This window comes from Hippopotamus amphibius, chromosome 14 (genome assembly GCF_030028045.1).
Source record: "Hippopotamus amphibius kiboko isolate mHipAmp2 chromosome 14, mHipAmp2.hap2, whole genome shotgun sequence".
Taxonomy (NCBI): domain Eukaryota; kingdom Metazoa; phylum Chordata; class Mammalia; order Artiodactyla; family Hippopotamidae; genus Hippopotamus; species Hippopotamus amphibius.
In genome coordinates, this window is record NC_080199.1 from 24,801,024 (window position 1) to 24,819,394 (window position 18,371).

General features: G+C 35.5%; 1 long non-coding RNA gene across 1 annotated transcript in view; it reads right to left on the reverse strand.

Moving 5' to 3' along the window:
- Positions 1–18,371, reverse strand: part of LOC130835807 (uncharacterized) — an 81,384-nt gene that overhangs the window by 12,437 nt on the left and 50,576 nt on the right. Inside the window, exon 2 of the long non-coding RNA XR_009049044.1 lies at positions 15,571–15,602. This is a non-coding gene — a long non-coding RNA (uncharacterized LOC130835807). The remainder of the gene's footprint in view (positions 1–15,570; positions 15,603–18,371) is intronic.

Here is an 18,371-nt window from a genome sequence, read left to right on the forward strand (position 1 = left end):
TAAACTCACCTTAGGTGGAGATAACAAAGAATATGAAGTCTAGGAGGAATTTTAAAAGGAATTAGATTCCTGTTCAAATCATGAATATAATGAATCTCTCTCCTTATTAATTTGGGTAAATATATCTTAGGGAAAAATAGGCCAAAACATTCAAGGACAAACCTATTATGGCCTCAAATCTTTATAATCATCCTTGCATTCACACCTATTCATGAAAATATCCAAGGTGTAAGAAGGCAAGTTCTGGGCTAACTGGAAGTTTAGGAGTTATGCAGCTAAGTGAACATAAGAAGTGTTCTAAGTACTGATTTCCTAATCTGCAAATGCAAGTCTACTAGACTACCCGTAATGTCCTTTAAAGTCTGTCACACTTTTAAATAGTGGCTGTTTCATTTAGATCCATAAAAATAAACCATGTGCTGGAATTATGTGAATCACTTGTAAAATGTCTCATATTAATGCATATAAAAGGGAGAACTAATATGAAAGGACTTCTGAAAGTGATTTGCTATCATGTTGATTTTAATTAGTGAAAAGAGGTAAGTAAAACTTCACTTGCAAAATATATATTCCAGTTTTCACTTTTTTTCTGAAGTGTTTTTTAAAGTAGAAAATGACCATACAAATTAAGATTCATTTGCAAAGCATCCGTCTTCGCTTTGTATTGCCTTTCATCCAAGGATCTAAATGTATTTCACATCTTTTCATGATTTGCCAGAGGCTCACGGTGAGTCCAATCTCACTAGTTTCTGTGACATAGTCTGCCCTTTTGTGTGAACACCCGTAGCTTTACTACTGTGGGGCAAACTTCTTGACCTGTTGTTCTAAAAACAAAGCATTCATTTGCTCAGCAGTGACTACCCAACAGTTTTTACAGTCCCAGCTGGTTAGGAACATTTTGAAAGAAAAAAATTACCTTTGTAATGTGACTTCTAAAACCTATAATAATCAAATACACAATTAAATGGAACACTGTGATCATTTTTAATTATTTCTCTTAGAGATCTCATTCTTTCTGATAGTTGGTCCTTTTTCATAACCATTGTCACTTAAATTGACATTTTTGATACAATCTTGAAATATCCTTGAAGCTACTTTTACTGCTCTTTAGTCTGAGGTGTTTATTAAGACCATTGCATCCTTTCTACAAATAAAATTCATGCAATGGGACAGGAAAAAGAATGAGATTCGACTTTTCTCTCACTTCTCCAAACATACAGCTAAGAAAGCACAGAGATGTAGAATATAGTTGTTACCCTCTATCTGATTGCTCTATCTTCCTGTATTCATAATTAAACATGCTTTTTGGGCTTCCTAGGTGGCGCAGTGGTTAAGAATCCGCCTGCCAATGCAGGGGTCACAGGTTTGATCCCTGCTCCAGGAAGATCCCACATGCCACGGAGCAACTAAGCCCGTGTGCCAAAAAAAAAAAAATAAAAATAAACATGCTTTTTGATATCTAGATAGGAAACCATAGGAATTAGAATTACTGGCATACATTAAATACTTGGCTCAGAAATTGTTTATTGTTACTCATGATATACAGATAATATGTGATATGCTATGATACAATGTATTAGGAATATGTTTATGAAGAAGATATGCTCCCTATTCATAAGCAGTTGATACTATGAGGTAGGAAATGATGTGATCATGTTCTGACATGTAAAATCGTTGTCCCAGAAAATTGTTTGCATTTTACAAGAATGGGAAAGAATAGTAATAGTAATGGTAGTGAATATATAATCCAAGTTATTGTAAAAATAATTGCATGTGTTAGGAACCATGCCACTACTCATCATGAATTTGCTTATTAATTCTACCCATGATAAAGGAATTTAATTAGAAATTAGAATTGTAGATTCCTTTTATTCCTGTACTAAGAACTAGGGTAACCCAGTAAATCTGAGTCTTAATGTGGCCTAATTTGTAAAATGGATATCAATAATCCTTGCAAAATAAAAATTAAAAAGCACTAGTAGAGTTATTAACAATAATTTGTGGAACGCTCTGTTAGATGCAGATATGAACCAGGGAGCTACAAAAGGAGGGGGTAACTAAGAACAGATTATACGCTGAGGTTACATAATGGAAAATTCTCCACAAATGTTGACACGTGTCACTAGCCTTTGTTAAATTCTATGTGAAAGACATTATGAAAATGTTTCTGTCTGAAAAGTCAGGAAAGTCGTAGTGTAAAGTGTGTAGAAGAGAGAATGAGCTGAGAGAATCAGAAGCTGAAAGGAACAAGCTTTAGTGAGAAGTGAAGAGAAATCAAGGGCAGAGACTTAGTCATTTAAGTGGCTAGTTCCACATGTCCAACTGGGAGCTCCAGTCTCTGGGGATTGGGTAACAGATCTCAGGATGAGAGCTTGGAGCAAAGGTGGTTCAGTGGGAAGCAGTTTGGGGACAGCTTGTCCAGTCACTGTGTCCCAGACAATAGCCACAGACATAGTCGTCTACAAGTGTCTTAACAACTAGATCAATTCCATTTAAGGAGGTCTAGTAGACCATGTTATAAAGAACCATCTTTTAAAAAATAAAATAGCTAATATCTATAATAACTAATATAAATAGAGCATATATGTATGTGTAACCCTAGACATTTATTATGTCCCAGATAACATGTTTTATTCAGATTATCTCATTAAATACTAGGAACACACTAATAAGGTAATTGTTATTACTACTTTCACTTTAGAGATGGAGGGGTTAAACATTAAAATTTTGAGTGATATGGCCAAGTCCAGGAACTTAGTAAATGTTTAAAACCAGAATTTAAAACCAGGCAGCTTGATTCCAGAAACAGAGTTCTTGAAAAACATGACACCCACTTCTTTTAATAGAGTCCACATTTACTAACCTCTGAATACTGTTTATTTATATACTTACATTAGAACACTGGGCTGTTTATCCACTGCCTCACACAGTGAGATTACACACACACACACACACAGACACACACACACACACAGAGGCATGTGTTTACGTACAATGGCAATAAAATAAACCCCAAGTAGCTGCAACAACACTGTTTAATAGAGAGTGACAGGAATTATGTTATCTGAGTTAATAAGTTATATGGAGGGGACTAGAATTCAGGAGTCTTTTGCTTACATCTAATCAAAAGTTATCCTTTTCCACAAAATATTAGTATTGTAGAATTCTTGACACAATAGAAATCCTAGTGGCAAGTTGAATTAAACACAGATACATTTCTTTGATTTCAAACTTTCATTTAACCGTTAAGTAAACATAATGACAACAAAAAAGGCAATGACCCAAATTGTGAAACTTGAAAAATTTCTAATGAATTAACTCTGGATTCAGCGTAACTGGTATTTACACTTTGGTAAAATGAGAAACATTTCCCCATGGTACAAGGTGTGAATTGCAAGGGACATTTTGTTTACAGTGTCTGATGCAAGGAGAGTCAGATGTGAACTGTGCTAGGGCACACAACTTATCTTTAACAACATGTGAAATCTGTATCTCCAAATCTGTAAATTTGAGAATAAAATAAAAGAGTATATCTATTGTATAATGTGTAAATCTTTTTGTCTTTTATATATTCTTATCAACCCTCCATATTTCTATTGATTTTTTGAAATGATACTGTTTCCATTATTTCCCACCCCCACTCAGTTTTTCACTTTATCCTAGCACTCCCTGGCAGGACGTGGTCAAATGGGAACCCGGGATTTAAGTAAGCTGCCTTTCTTAAGTTCTTTACTCTATCTTTATCCCAATCTATTCCCAGAAAGAAAACTTAGAGCTACATATCTAAAAACATCTCATACTGTGGATTCATATTGTGGACAAATGCAATATTACAGTTGACATTAAAGCGCTTTTTATAAATGTGCTTATCCACGGCAGACATAAATAGGAGGTGGTTTACTAAACAAGCAAATTTCTCACTCAGCATGTAGAAAAGCAGAGAATTGTTAAAGGCATTGAATATACGTTTCATATAGAAGCACATAACTTCTTTTCCCCAAAGACAATAGGGCTGCATCTCTTAGAAACGAACTTTCCTCTCCTCCCACATTATGGTGTTGGCTTTACTAAATGTAACTGACCAAAAAGGGACCTGTCCTTCTGCAAAATATCATTCTTTATCATTCTTACTAAATAATGAGTGATTTAATTAAATTAAAATAAAGTCATAATGCTTTTTTTATATATGGTAAAAACTAATTATGAAGCATTTGAAACCCGGGGTGTGTACTTACACATTTTTACATATAACTATTTACATACAAATTTACAAATTTTAAATAGAACTTTAGAGCACTCATTTATGAAATGTATTACTAGAAAGAAGAGTTATTTCTATAACATTGAAAATGATTACAATTAAGATTGCTACCAAATGTTAAACTTCCTTTATTTAATTTGCCTCTAAAAATACTATAAATATTATGTATATATATATACATATTATTCACAGATATATATTATTTGCACATATTTATTACTCACACACACGTACTATTCATATGCACATATACCCATATATTACCTACGCATTATATATATATGTATAAAACAACTTAGACCTTCTCTCCCATTTACTAAACTCTCTTAGATTTGAGCACTGATTTATTTCTGATACGAGGATAATGAATGTTATCATCTTATTCTTTGACACACCATGAGAAAAACTAAATGCTTCCTAGGAATAAAAAAAAAAAAAGAAAATTTATTTTTATTTTAGTTCTATAATAGTAAATTTAGAAATATTTATCTAGTAGCTTTTCAGTTAGACCTAGATCTTGACCTGTCATTAAATTATCAAAAAATGTGTTAGCAATTAGATAAAGCCTGAGTCCTTGAGGAATGTTCTTTTAATTTCCCAGAAAAGGGCAAGGATTATGCCCGCAAAACAACTTCAAAAACAATGAGCTATTCCATAATTTCCTTTTATTTTTAAAATTGACTTGACCAGCTAATTACAAACTTGATTATGTAACCTAAAATAAAATTAGACTATTAAGTTAGAAAACTATCAATTTTATCTTCTCCAACATTGGGAGGTTCCCTGCCCCCCATTGTTCCCCTAGACTAAATGTCCATGGTCAGACATGCAATGGTACAAGAAAATATGACTTGGATGAGAAGAGAAGTCACAAATATTATCTTCAGTAAATTTATTAATTAATCATTTCTCAAAGAACACACAAGTCCTTAAAGAGACGAAAATGTTTTTTTGGACACACTTGCTTTATTCATTTTACACAGTTTATATGTAATTTATATAATTTACTATAAAGTCATTTAACTTGTTTAAGATGAATTTATTTGTATTTTGTTAAAGAAGATAAGACAGTAGTTAGAAAAAGAAGGACAATTATAAGCTTAAGATTTAAATTTTCTGCTCAAGGCCTGGCCAGAATAGCTGGCATCTTCAGTGCCTGCTGCAGGTGATCCTTTATCATGTAAAATCATTGTGTTTGCATAATCAATACTCTGATACTGCAAAGTCCAGTCTTAGTGAATTAGGCCAGTGTAGTCAAAACCTCACAAAATTGGTAAGTGGAATTTGGAACATTAATTGATGACGTTCAGAATCCCTAAAGTTGGAATGGAGACATTTATGAAAATTCAGGTGGTTTTGATTACCCAGTACACCTCTAACACTAATAATATTCACTTGGGAACTAATAGAATTCTTCCATTCACTCTTATGATGCTGTTTCTATCTTGTTTACAGAATCATTAGCTATCTCACCTGAGATGCTTAACTCCTTTACAATATCACCAACATCATTAGAAATAGATAGAAATTGAATTAGATCTCAGCCTAACACAGAGAACTAATCATCAAGCAAAGCTTCAAACTGAAAGCCTTATACTATAAAACTTCAATATTTTCATAATTTTCATTAACAAAACTTGATCAAGGAAATGAATTTAGATCATTCATAATTTACAAATGTGTACACTTATTCACACTCCATTTTCAAAAGCTGAATCAAAATTGCATCCAAATCTTTGCTACTGTGAAAGAAACACCAAATTCCTGGAGAAACTGTCAATATAAGCATCACTATTAAAAACATGAAAGATTCAGAAGTGGCAGTTCCTATCCTTTACCCAATTACTGTGCCCCACTTTGGCCTGTTTTGATATCAGATGGTCTTTAGATTCTGGCAATACATTATTATAATCTTAATCAAATGCTATATCCAATATAGCAGCTGCCATTCTAGTTATGTTCTTTTTGCTGGAGAAAATCAAAACAGTCCCCTGGACTCTGCTTTGCAGCTATGGAGTGAGTACCAAATGCTTTTTCAGCTAACAATAAAATAAGTTTAATTTTACCTAGCAGTGGAGGAATATACCTTAATTGTTTTGTCTCAGTGCCACAACAACTCTCCAAATATGTTTTGTAATTTATTCACAGGGACTAGGAGAAGTCATGCTGGTTCATTAAGTGATGAAATAATGTTTGTAGAACTGGCTAGGCAGGAAGTATAAGCTACACAGGATGTCTCTGTAAAACATCTTTGTACTAGAGGCTGATATATACACCCCATGAAATTTAGGATCTTACCAGCTCCATTACCCACCTCAATGGAGGGTCTAGCTGTCTAGAGTGTATGCCAAAAGGTAAGTCAACCAAATACACCTTGTGTCCCCAAGACTAAGAAAGTGCTTAATGGTCTCTGAGCTTTGTTGGCAACATAACAATGTTCAATTTTGTGACTTACTCTTCACTCTATGCCTTGTTGGTGAAGATGGTAATTTAGCTCATACAATACAGTTTAGATTGTGATTTTGAATAGATGAGATATAGGCATTGCCTAAAGATGGATTTGGTGACTGATACTACTTGAATTTTCATTCTTAAGGAGTTAATATACTTATTTCTTGAAGGAACAAAATGTTATACTATGTGGGAGCATATGGTTGATATGTCTGTAGTGGAAAACTATAAATAGGGAGCAGCATGACTATGAAGGTTTCAGAGGCAAATGTTTCATTTATTGCTGATTACTGAATATTGGCTCATTAGCATTCATTTCAACTAACTATATTCAATAAATGTCTTGTATCCTGAATTCACATGACCTAGGTTTTGCCAAGCAGAAATACAAGACAAAGATAAGAATGAGAGTAAGCAATATGAATTGGTGGCCACATGTGGGGTGGTAGTTTCTTGCAAAAGTAGTATTTGATGATCTTGGGTCACTTATGGTACATGAACTGCAATTCAGTCCTAGTATGACAGAAAGGAAAATCACTGTAGGGATGCCTTTCTACAACAGAGGACAATGGGCTAGTTAGGTGTTGTTGTTACCCAACAAATAATTCTGGAAAGAATTGGATATCCACAATGCAGACTACTAGCCACTGTCTGATCATGTCAAGCTACAAAGAACCTTGAATTGGGTATATCTAGAGAATAAGTGAATTTAAATGTGTCTCACACCTTATAAATAAAATAATTTCAAATGGATCACATGAATAAATGAAAACTTAAAACGTGCTTTTAATAGAAGAAAAATTTGGACCTAAAGTTAGGTAAAGTGCCCTTAGACTTGACATCAAAAGTTCCATTTATAAAAGGAAATTATGATAGGTCAGATTCTATAAAAAATAAAAATTTATGTTCTGTGAGAGAGCCTGTTATAAGAATGAAATGGAAAGCTACTGACTAGGGAAAATATTTACAAACCATATATCCAATAAAAGGCATCTATAATATATAAAATAGTCTTCACACTCATCAGTTAAAAAATAAACAAACAAACATAAGAGCAACTCCATCAGAAACTGGGGAAGTAATAAGCAGACATTTCACCAAAGAGGGCACTGAGCTGCCTGATGTCAGAGTGGTCCATTAAAGGAACAAGCCCTAAATAAAATTGTTAAGTTTTTCTCAACTCATACTGTGCTTGTATAGGCAAGAGGTTAAAACCAGAGAAGTCACTGACTCCCCTTGTTCCATTTTCCTTCATGGACCAGCAGACAGGTTGAGGGTTAGTTTGTCAGTGGACACACAGGTGTCTTCTCACTGTTGAGGGAGCCCAGTACCAAAGGCTCTAGCTTTTTCATGGACCCTGGGTTTACAAGGAGGGTGAGGTGGAGAGGGCTATGTGTGGGAAAGTACTGGGAATTGAATAGAGGTAGGGAAAGTTTCTTCCAAGCTTACCCCTCCTTTCCTTACAAGCAGATGTCAGTAGAGACTCCTGACAAGACTTCTGCCCAAGGTTTCAGATAAAGAGACCCAGGAAGGAAGGTGCCTGTGCTAGGAGGGCAAATACATGAAAGAGTGTGACTTGCCAGAGCATCCTGAGTCCTTGACCTTGGCTCCCTTCAAAGAGTTCAATGCATTGCTTGTGCACCGAGTCTGGTGTGGGGAGGCCAGCTTTGCCATGAAGGCTGTCAGGTAAAGCCTTTGTAAATTGCCAATAACCAAACCTTAATCATCATATACTTTTATTTTTACCCAGAAACTGAACTCCTCAAACCCAGTAATGAAAATGAAGGTTGTGTTGGAATAAGGCTGTTAAAGAGTTAGGGTGAGGTACTGAATTCCAGAGAGAGAAAATACACTGTGCAAGTTACTGAGTCAAAATAGAAATAATAATAATAATAATAATAATAATAATAATAGGAAGAGGAGAAGGAGGGGAAAAGGAGCATTAGAAGAAGGAGAAGGATAAGGAGAAAAGGGAGAAGGAAAACTAGAAGAAGAATTGAAATCAGATATAGAAGACAAGGAAAACAAAGATGGAGAGGAGGAGAATGAGGAGGAAGATGAAGAAGGAAGGAGACACAGAAAGGAAAAAATGATTTATTGAAGGAAATAGAAGAAGGCTAGTAATACTGGAGGCTACTGATCAAGTGGGAGGTAGGCAAGAGGAAATTGGAATGCCAGTAATCAGAGAGCAGATGCTGTTTACTTTAAGGATCAAAATGTTTGGGAAGTATTTGAAGGGCAATAGAAATCTATATGGCTTTTAAGCAGGAGAGTTAAGTTTGTCATTTTAAAAGTTACTCCACCTAAGAGATGGTGGAGTAGGAAGACATGCACTCACTCACTCTTGCAAGAGCACTGGAATTACAACTAACTGCTGAACAATCATCAACAGATAGACACTGGAACTCACCAAAAAAAGACACTCCACATCCATAGACAAAGGAGAAGCCCCAATGAGACGGTAGGAGGGGTGCAATCACCTTAAAATCAAATCCCATAAATGCTGGGTGGGTGACTCACAAACTGGAGAACAGTTATACTGCAGAAGTACACCCACTAAAGTGAGGGTTCTGAGCTCCATGTCAGGCTTCCCAACCTGGGAATCCAGCAACAGAAGGAAGATTCCCCAGAGAATTGGACTTTGAAAGCCAGTGGGATTTGATTGCAGGACCTCCACAGGACTGGGGGGAAACAGAGACTCCACTCTTGGAGGGCACACAAAAAAATGTGCTCACCAGGACCCAGGGGGAAGGAGCAGTGACCTCATAGGAGACTGAACCAGACCTACCTGCTGGTGTTGGACGGTTGCCTGCAGAGGTGGGGGGAAGCTGTGGCTCACTGAGGAGACAGGGGCACTGGCAGCAGGGGTTCTGGGAAGTGCTCATTGGTGTGAGCCCTCCCAGAGTCTGCCATGAGTCCCACCAAAGAGCCTGTGGTCTCCATTGCTAGGTAGCCTCAGGCCAAACAACCAACAAGGTGTGAACACAGCCCCACCCATTAGCAGACAAACAGATTAAAGTTTTACTGAGCTCCACCCATGCAGCCCTACCCACCATCAGTGCCTCCCATCAGGAAGCACACACTAGCCTCCTAGATAGCTTCCTCCACAAGAGGGCAGGCAGCAGTATCAAGCAGTATCAGCAGTATTTTGTCTTGTGGAACTGAAAACCAAAGCTACAGAAAGATAGAGGAAATGAAAAAGCAGAGGACTTTGTACCAGATGAAGGGACAAACTAAAACCCCAGAAAAACAACTAAATGAAGAGGAGAAAGGCACCCTTCCAGAAAAAGAATTCAGAATAATGATAGTGAAGACGATCCAGGACTTTGAAAATAAACTGGATACAAAGATTGAAAAGTTTACCAAAGACCTAGAAGAATTAAAGAGTAAACAAACAGAGATATGCAACACAATAAGTGAAATGAAAAATACACTAGAAGGAACCAATAACAGATTAACTGAGACAGAAGGGCGAATAAGTGAGCTGGAAGACAGAATGGTGATCATCACTGATGTGGAAAAGAATAAAGAAAAAAGAACTGAAGACAGCCTAAGAGACCTCTGGGACAATGTTAAATGCCCCAACATTCACATTATAGGGGTCCCAGCAGGAGATGAGAGAGAGAAAGGACCCAAGAAAATACTGGAAGAAATTAGAGTTGAAAATTTCCCTAACATGGGAAAGGAAATAGCTACCCAAATCCTGGAAGCACAGAGAGTCCCAGGCAGGATAAACACAAGGAGAAACATGACAAGACATATAGTAGTCAAACTGACAAAAATTAAAGACACAAAAAAGTTATTAAAAGCAACAAAGGAAACATGACAAATAACATACAAGGGAATTCCCATAAGGTTAACAGCTGATTTCTCAGCAGAAACTCTGCAAGCCAGAAGGGAGTGGCATGATATATTTCAAGTGATGAAAGGGAAGACCCTATAACCAAGAATACTCTACCCAGCAAGGATCTCATTCAGATTTGACAGAAAAATCAAAAGCTTTACAGACAAGCAACAGCTAAGAGAATTCAGCACCACCAAACCAGCCCTACAACAAATGCTAAAGGAACTTCTCTAAGCGGGAAACATAAGAGAAGAAAAGAACTTACAAAAACAACAACAAAACAATTAAGAACATGGTACTAGGAACATACATATCAATAATGACCTTAAATGGAAATGGACTAAATGCGCCAACCAAAAGACACAGACTGGCTGAATGGTTACAAAAACAAGACCCATATATATGCTGTCTCCAAGAGACCCACTTCAGACCTATGGACACATACAGACAGAAAGTGAGGGAATGGAAAAAGATATTCCATGCAAATGGAAATCAAAAGAAAGCTGGAGTAGCAATACTCATATCAGATAAAATAGACTTTAAAATAAAAAATGTTACAAGAGACAAGAAAGGACATTTCATAAAGATCAAGGGATCCCTACAAGAAGAGGAGATAACAATTATAAATATATATGCACCCAATATAGGCACACCTCAATACATAAGGCAAATGCTAACAACTATGAAAGAGGAAATGCAAGGCAGAAATAGACACAGGTGTAGAGAACAAATACATGGACAGCAAGTGGGTAAAGCAGGGAGGGTTGAGGGGGAATGAATTGGGAGATTGGGATACCAAATTGTACACTCTAAATATATGCTGTTTATTGTCTGTTAAAAAAAAAAAGTTACTCCACCTGCTTATGAAAATGCATTATAGTGACTGCAAGGCAGAACTGGAAGCAGGATGACCAGGAAAGTGTATTTTGCAGTATTTCAGGAGAGGTGTTAATTTTTTACATGTAGGTGGTGAAAGAAATGGGAAGGTGTTGGCTGAATCAAGAGATGTGTTTTGAGTTAGAATTGATATTCTTCATATGGTGGTTTTTGAGAGCCAAGGATAATACAAGAATGACTTCTGGTGTTATGGCTCTATCAAATGAGTATATGGAGTTTTTTTGTTTCATTTGGATTTTTACTGATCTTGGAACAATAGAGGAAAAACAAATGTGGAGGAAAATAAACACTTTATTTTGGACTTGTTAGAGGCTTGAGATAGAAATCAGAAAGGTAAGCAAAACAGGCAATAATGGAAAAATATCCCTTGTAGTAAACACTGAATTGCAAAGAAATGTTTAAACATACACAAAATATTTAATATTTTTGGCACATCTTCTTACACTTAGGACAAAAAAACTAACTAGTTTATTTTCATTTCTAAGTTAAGGAATTTTAGAGCATGGCTATAACAATGGATTGAAAATAAAAAGTGAGCACAGTGCTATCAACTATTAATTTCCTTATTCACTTGAGCTGGCCATTGAATATCTGTTAGATTTAAACCTCCTAGAATGAACATTTTGAGAGTTAGTGCCATACTGTAAATGCTTTTAGTTATGAGGCATGCACAAGGACAAAGTCAAGGTGTGATTTAGCAATTTTTATCCAAGTTTTCCTTGTAGCATAAGTCATGATACTTGGCCAAGAAAATATACTAAATCATTTATTGACTACCCTTTTTCATGTCTTATAAAAATATGTAGTTATAACAAGATGTTCATCTTTGAGATATGTGTCAAAACAGCTTTATGGGAAAAAGAAGTTTAGGTGAGAAATAAAGAAATTCAAGATTAGTTTCTTCTAAGCTTATGTGACTACTGATTTTCAATTTTATGGTTGCTGTTTTCACAGGTATTCCCTCTAATTGGGAAAGATTGAACAATAATTCAATGATGTGTATTTGAAAATTTAAAAATATATAATTGAATTTTCTTTACAGCCTTGAAAGTTATATGACAGTACATTTTAACTGATGAAGTTAAATCTTAAAGAATAGGCAACTTATTCAATATGACAGAAAAAACATTCATGACAGAAGAGGGATTCAGATCTAACTCTTAAACTTACTTAGAATTTTTCCACTATTCATTTATATTTCATATTTAAAATAATAATAGTAATGATAATAACTTAATTCCAAACTATTTTTGGGAAATGAGTAGAATTTTTAACTTTTTAATAGAAAATAGCCTATATTACTATTACTATTATCAGAATGTTATTACTAAATGTTTGGAAAAATAAAATATTTTAATGAATAGTGGTCTCCATGTATAACTTCTTCTGTTTTCTTGATCTCAACTTCTTTTCATATTAACATTTTCCTGCTTTTTTTTCATCAAATATTTTTGAAATGCCTTTTGTAATCCAGCCACTATGCCACATATTAGATTTTGGCAAGTTATTTTTATTAAATCACTTTGTTTAATGCATTTCAAAACTCACTTCTAATTAGTCACATATCAAGTAATGTTTATCTGATATATTGTAGTATTAGTAATTATGATACATCATATAACTTACCCATTTTTGAAGACATACACAAGCAGTAACAATATACAATTAAATAATTCCACAAGTTAACATGCTATTAATTATGATTAAAATATTTTGAGGATTAAAAAAACAATCCTGGAGAGCAGTTATCACTAAAATAATTCATTGGGGTTGTACTGAAATGCATGAAATTTCCACTTAAGTCAATAGAAAACTGGGTAACAGATTTTATTAAATTCCTTCCACTGGTTTATTAGAGTATTTCTTTTAATGCCAAACATTTCCAAAGCTGAAAATATACTATATTATAATACTTTCCTTGATACTGTAATTTATATTATTTTAATCTAACTACACAAGACTTCTATTAGGGATAGAAGAGGTGATATTGCCTCATAATAAGCATGAACAACAAAAAGATAATTTAGTTCTCCTAGTCCTTTTAATTAGTGATTTTAAAAATGCAACTAGATATAGGTCATCTTGAGTCAAACATATTTTGAGGAATTGATTATATTGATCAATACTACATAGATTCCAGGTGATTTGCATACAGAGCTCAGACCTTTGTGCTTTCCTATTATTTATTAGAGTTGGTAGTCAGGGATAGCTTCATAGGTGTGGGGTCAGGACTCTGTGCAGTGTCCCCATGGTGAGAATTTAATACCGTGGACACTGTTTGACAATTGTTAATAACTTATATCCTTGAATTTGGGTTTTGTAAGTAAAGTCTAATGGGATGATGTTAATATGGAGGGGTGGCCTTGCTAGCATACCAATCCGTTTCTAGCTCCTCTAGGTCTCTCTGGATGGGTTCAGGCTGCACTCCTCCCCCCAACTCCCTGAACCCCCGGGTCTTGCTGCCACAGGACCCTTGGAGTCTCTCCCATCCCTCCCTCCATCTGTCCCATCACCGCTCTTTTCTACACGCAAGTGAACCCTGAGTTGAAGGGGGAAGAGGCACAGGAGGAAGAAGGTAGTGGGTAGGCTCACTTCCTGCCATCCATGGGGCTTGTTTGTGGGCCCAGGAAGGGAAAGGGCCAGGGACACCTAGGGGTGGGGCGTACCAGCAGCCATCCTAACCTAGGCTGGCATTGCAAAAGGCTTTCAGCAGACAATTTGGTGGAGTAAGCCTCTCACCCACTTCAGATTCAGGTACTTACAGAGCGCAGTCCAGCGGGGAATTTGCAGTAAGGTCACCTGTCCACCAGTCATGAAAGTGACTAACGCGCCCCCTAGCGGGCACATGGGGAATTACAGGGTGAATCACCATGCACCTGTGAAAGGTCTACATTCACCCAATGAGTTTCTTCATACTCACAGGCATGTGGTTATTAAATAATAAGCTTTAAAAAATCAAAATTACAAGTTAAGAGAGAGACTGAGAAAGACAAAAATGTAACAGCACTTTTTCCTTCTTTTTAAATGAAGGTCCCCACGTTTTCATTTTGCACTGAGTCCTGAACATTATATAGCTGGTCCACTTTTCAAAAAAATATACCTATTAAACTATAAGAATCCTTGGGACTTCCCTGTGGCACTAATGGTTAAGAATCTGCCTGCCAATGTAGGGAACGTGGGTTCCATCCCTGCTCTGGGAAGATCCCACATGCCGCAGAGCAACTAAGCCCATGTGCCACAACTACTGAGCCTGCATTCTAGAGCCCACAAGCCACAACTACTGAGCCCTTGTGCCACAACTACTGAAGCCTGCACGCCCAGAGCCCATGCACTGCAACAAGTGAAACCACCACAATGAGAAGCCTATGCACTGCAAGAAAGAGTAGCCCCGCTCTTCGCAACTAGCAAAAGCCTGCAGCACAGCAACAACACCCAACACAGCCAATAAATAAATAAATAAATAAATAAATTTATTTAAAAAATGTAAGAATCCTTAACATTGTATGTGACCTTTTGTGGATTTTTCATATTTTTTATATTATCTAATTAACAGTTCATAATATTCCTGTAAGTTAGGTTGCTTAAATGTTACTGTTCTATGTACTGTAAACTTAGGGAGGCAGGGTGCATACCTATTTTGATTGACTGTATTTTTGTGAAAAAGTGGATATGTGTGTTGAAGGAGTGAATGAATGAATGAAAAAATATCTTCCTATATTAATTATCTAAAATAAATTAATATAAAATAAATACATTACCCAAAGTCTTTAGTGTTATAACACAAATAATTAAGACTAGGAATTATGATGACTGTAATACTCCTTTATAACTCTACACTTTGCTGCTTCATATTTAGCTTTTAAAAATTTGAAAAACAACAATGTTGCCTTTCTTCCCAACTCTAATCCCCCAATCTTTGAGGCTGACTGACATTCCAAAGATATGAATGATTTTAAATCCTGCATTGGAGATGCAGCATCCTTCCCATAAAAAGAGAAAATAACAGATTCATAGATGGAAATAAATCCAAAATGAAACCAAACCAGAGGGAGACAAAGACAGAGAGAATCTTCAATTTTTATAGCTATGTAGGTACAGTAAATCTTGTAAATCTTACCTTCAATTTGCCACTCATTTGTTCATTGTTCCCTGAAAATAAAAAACAAATACCTTAAAGCCATATGAATCCCTTATGCTATTTTCTAAAAGTTGGCTCATATACTGAGGGAGCATATCTGTATTCAAAATTAATAGATCGTGCTTATTCTTCCTTTACCCTATTTTCCTCCAACATGTACAAAACCCTACAAAAGCTTGTGTCAACTCTGATCTGCATTTGATTATTCTCCTCTTTATCTTTTCTCGAAGCAGGCACTGAGACGTCTTCCAAACTATTTACTTTATTGTGATTTATCCTTCTGATGTTCAAGGTTTTTACCCTGTGGTTTTTCTCTTTTCCAGGTTCTCCCTTCTCCTAAATTCTCTTTAAAGCTAACCCTACTCCTCTTTGAATTTATACTTTTTATTTTTTGTGGGTAAAATGGATGGTGGCATGAAATCATTACAAAATAAAAACATCAAGTTGTAGAGAATTATCCTATTAATGTTGGGGCATATTATCTACCTGGACCAGAGCTTCAAAAAATTAACTATTATGTATAGTATAGGTAGAATAAGATATTTTAGACAAAAAGAAATGCCAAATTGGAAGCACTCTCAGAAATGCTTTAATCAAAGCACACAAAGCTTAATGGGGCCTCATTCTTTATTTCATACTGCATAAAGACCAGAAAATCCATCTCACACTTAACTTTACTCTAAATCTAGAAAATATCTTTAAAGTGAATTTTGTGGGCTGCCAGTAAAAAAGATGAATGAGAATTAGCACTCACCTTTAAAGGGCTGAGTGACAAATAGATAATTAGCTCATTTCAACTTTCAGATTTATTTGTGTTATATAGAATAAGTAAGAAGTGATTCATGATTGAGTTTCTAATTTTGACACTAAAAGAATCAGTTTTCAATGGCTTTGCCATGTAGTACATTGGAAACACTTTAATTGAGGCCTGAGAGAAGAATAAAAATCACCTGATAAAATGGGAAATGATTGGTAAAATAGCTTCAACTTTGTAAGGATGGCCATGGTTGAACCAGTGGTTCATTATTATTATCCAGTATTCTACTAGGAGTGGAGAGCACTCATTAGGTTGGTACAGATTTCAACATTTGAATTCCAAGAATGTCATTTAAGTGATTCAGACAATGAGTAACATTGGAAGTCAAATGGCAGCATCTCAAGTTTAAATAATTGAGTTATAGCTATATTTTAGCCAATAATTGATGATAGTAGAAATATATGGGGTGGTTAATTATGTGTCTTTAGACAAAATTATTCATTCTTTCCTCATTTTGACACAACCACCTGATTTTCACTTGTTGGGTTACCTATTCCACATTGTGAACAGTCTTAGTGGAACTGTCATTAGAGCTGAAGTGCCTATTCTGTAGGATAACAGGGGCTGCATAATCTTTTCACAAATACTTCAAAACATATAGGTTTACAAGGAGAGGAAGAAAACCATTTATAACTTAGGCCAGCATCATAGGTAGGAGAAAGATAATACAGAAAAGATTATTTTGCTAGTAACTGGGAAAGTAAATACATGAAACCAGAAGAGCCAACTACTGAGCACATGCCTGGTCTGAGATCAGGCGGAGACTGTGCAGAAAAGCAGAAAAATAGCAAAGATTTAGACATTGCAATGAGAAGTCTACTGAATGGAGAAGTATTGGGAATAGATCTGAGGTCACTGGCTGCTAGAGGATTGAAAAGCACTGGTTTAAAAGAGGATGGGGGAAAAAAAGCAGGCAGAAGCTGGGGTGACTGACTTAAGGGGGAGAGGAACGTCGCTTGGAACAGAGATGCAGTCATTAGAGGTTTGATTATAAAGACAAAGAAGAAAGCACACATTCAAAATTAAGTTTTTCACAGGAATGGAAAGATATATCTAATGACATAGTAACTACACTCGAAAAATATGTTAATAACTATCCTGTCATATAAACATATTGAAATTAATAAGATTTTATTTTGTGTTGCTTGTGTGTAGATCATGTATTACTTTATGTTGGTAAACTGAAATTGTGGAGGCCTAAATACCCACTGGTTGACTAAAATGCTATTCTCTTTAAAGAGTCAATGTGGTGAAAACAAGTGATAGCTTTAATTTCTTGTCTTTGATTTGAGCTAAAAAAAAGTAAGAAAATTGAAAACAGAAATCCATGACACAGAAGAATTTGACTTACTGTCAAAAGTCCAGAAAAAGCAAAAATAAAGCCACCAGATTAGCAAAATGGTATTTAATAGGAATTTATTGTGCATATATGAACAGTTTGCAAACTTGGAGCTCTGAAATCAACAGTTGAATGAGGCTCAGCGGTATATTGTCATCAAACAGCTTATATAGTGAGAATGCAAAGACTGTTTATTCTTTACAGTGAGTGCTTACAGCATTAGAGTTTTGATAACGATAGGGGACTGGTTGAAAGCAGTTACCACATACTACTTTGGGGGAACAGATTGTTTCATTTATGATTTTCAGAAGCATTTGTAAGAAGCATCCCAAGTTAAACTTCCCTTATTTTGCAGAACAACTGAATTGTTTCACTTCCATGTCTTTAAATGATTTGTCTGGTCAGTGGATTTTCAAATTCGGTATCCCTTCTTTATTTTACTTTAAACACACAGAAAACTGAATCCCAATCAGTGTAATTAATTTATTACTGTATTCATTCAATTTTCTCTTTAGTAAATATCTCATCTCAAACTGAAGTCAGCACAAGAGGGTCAGTATGAAAGAGAAGGAAGATAACATGATTCTAATGAACTCTCACTATGCTAATTTGTCACCTTGCCCC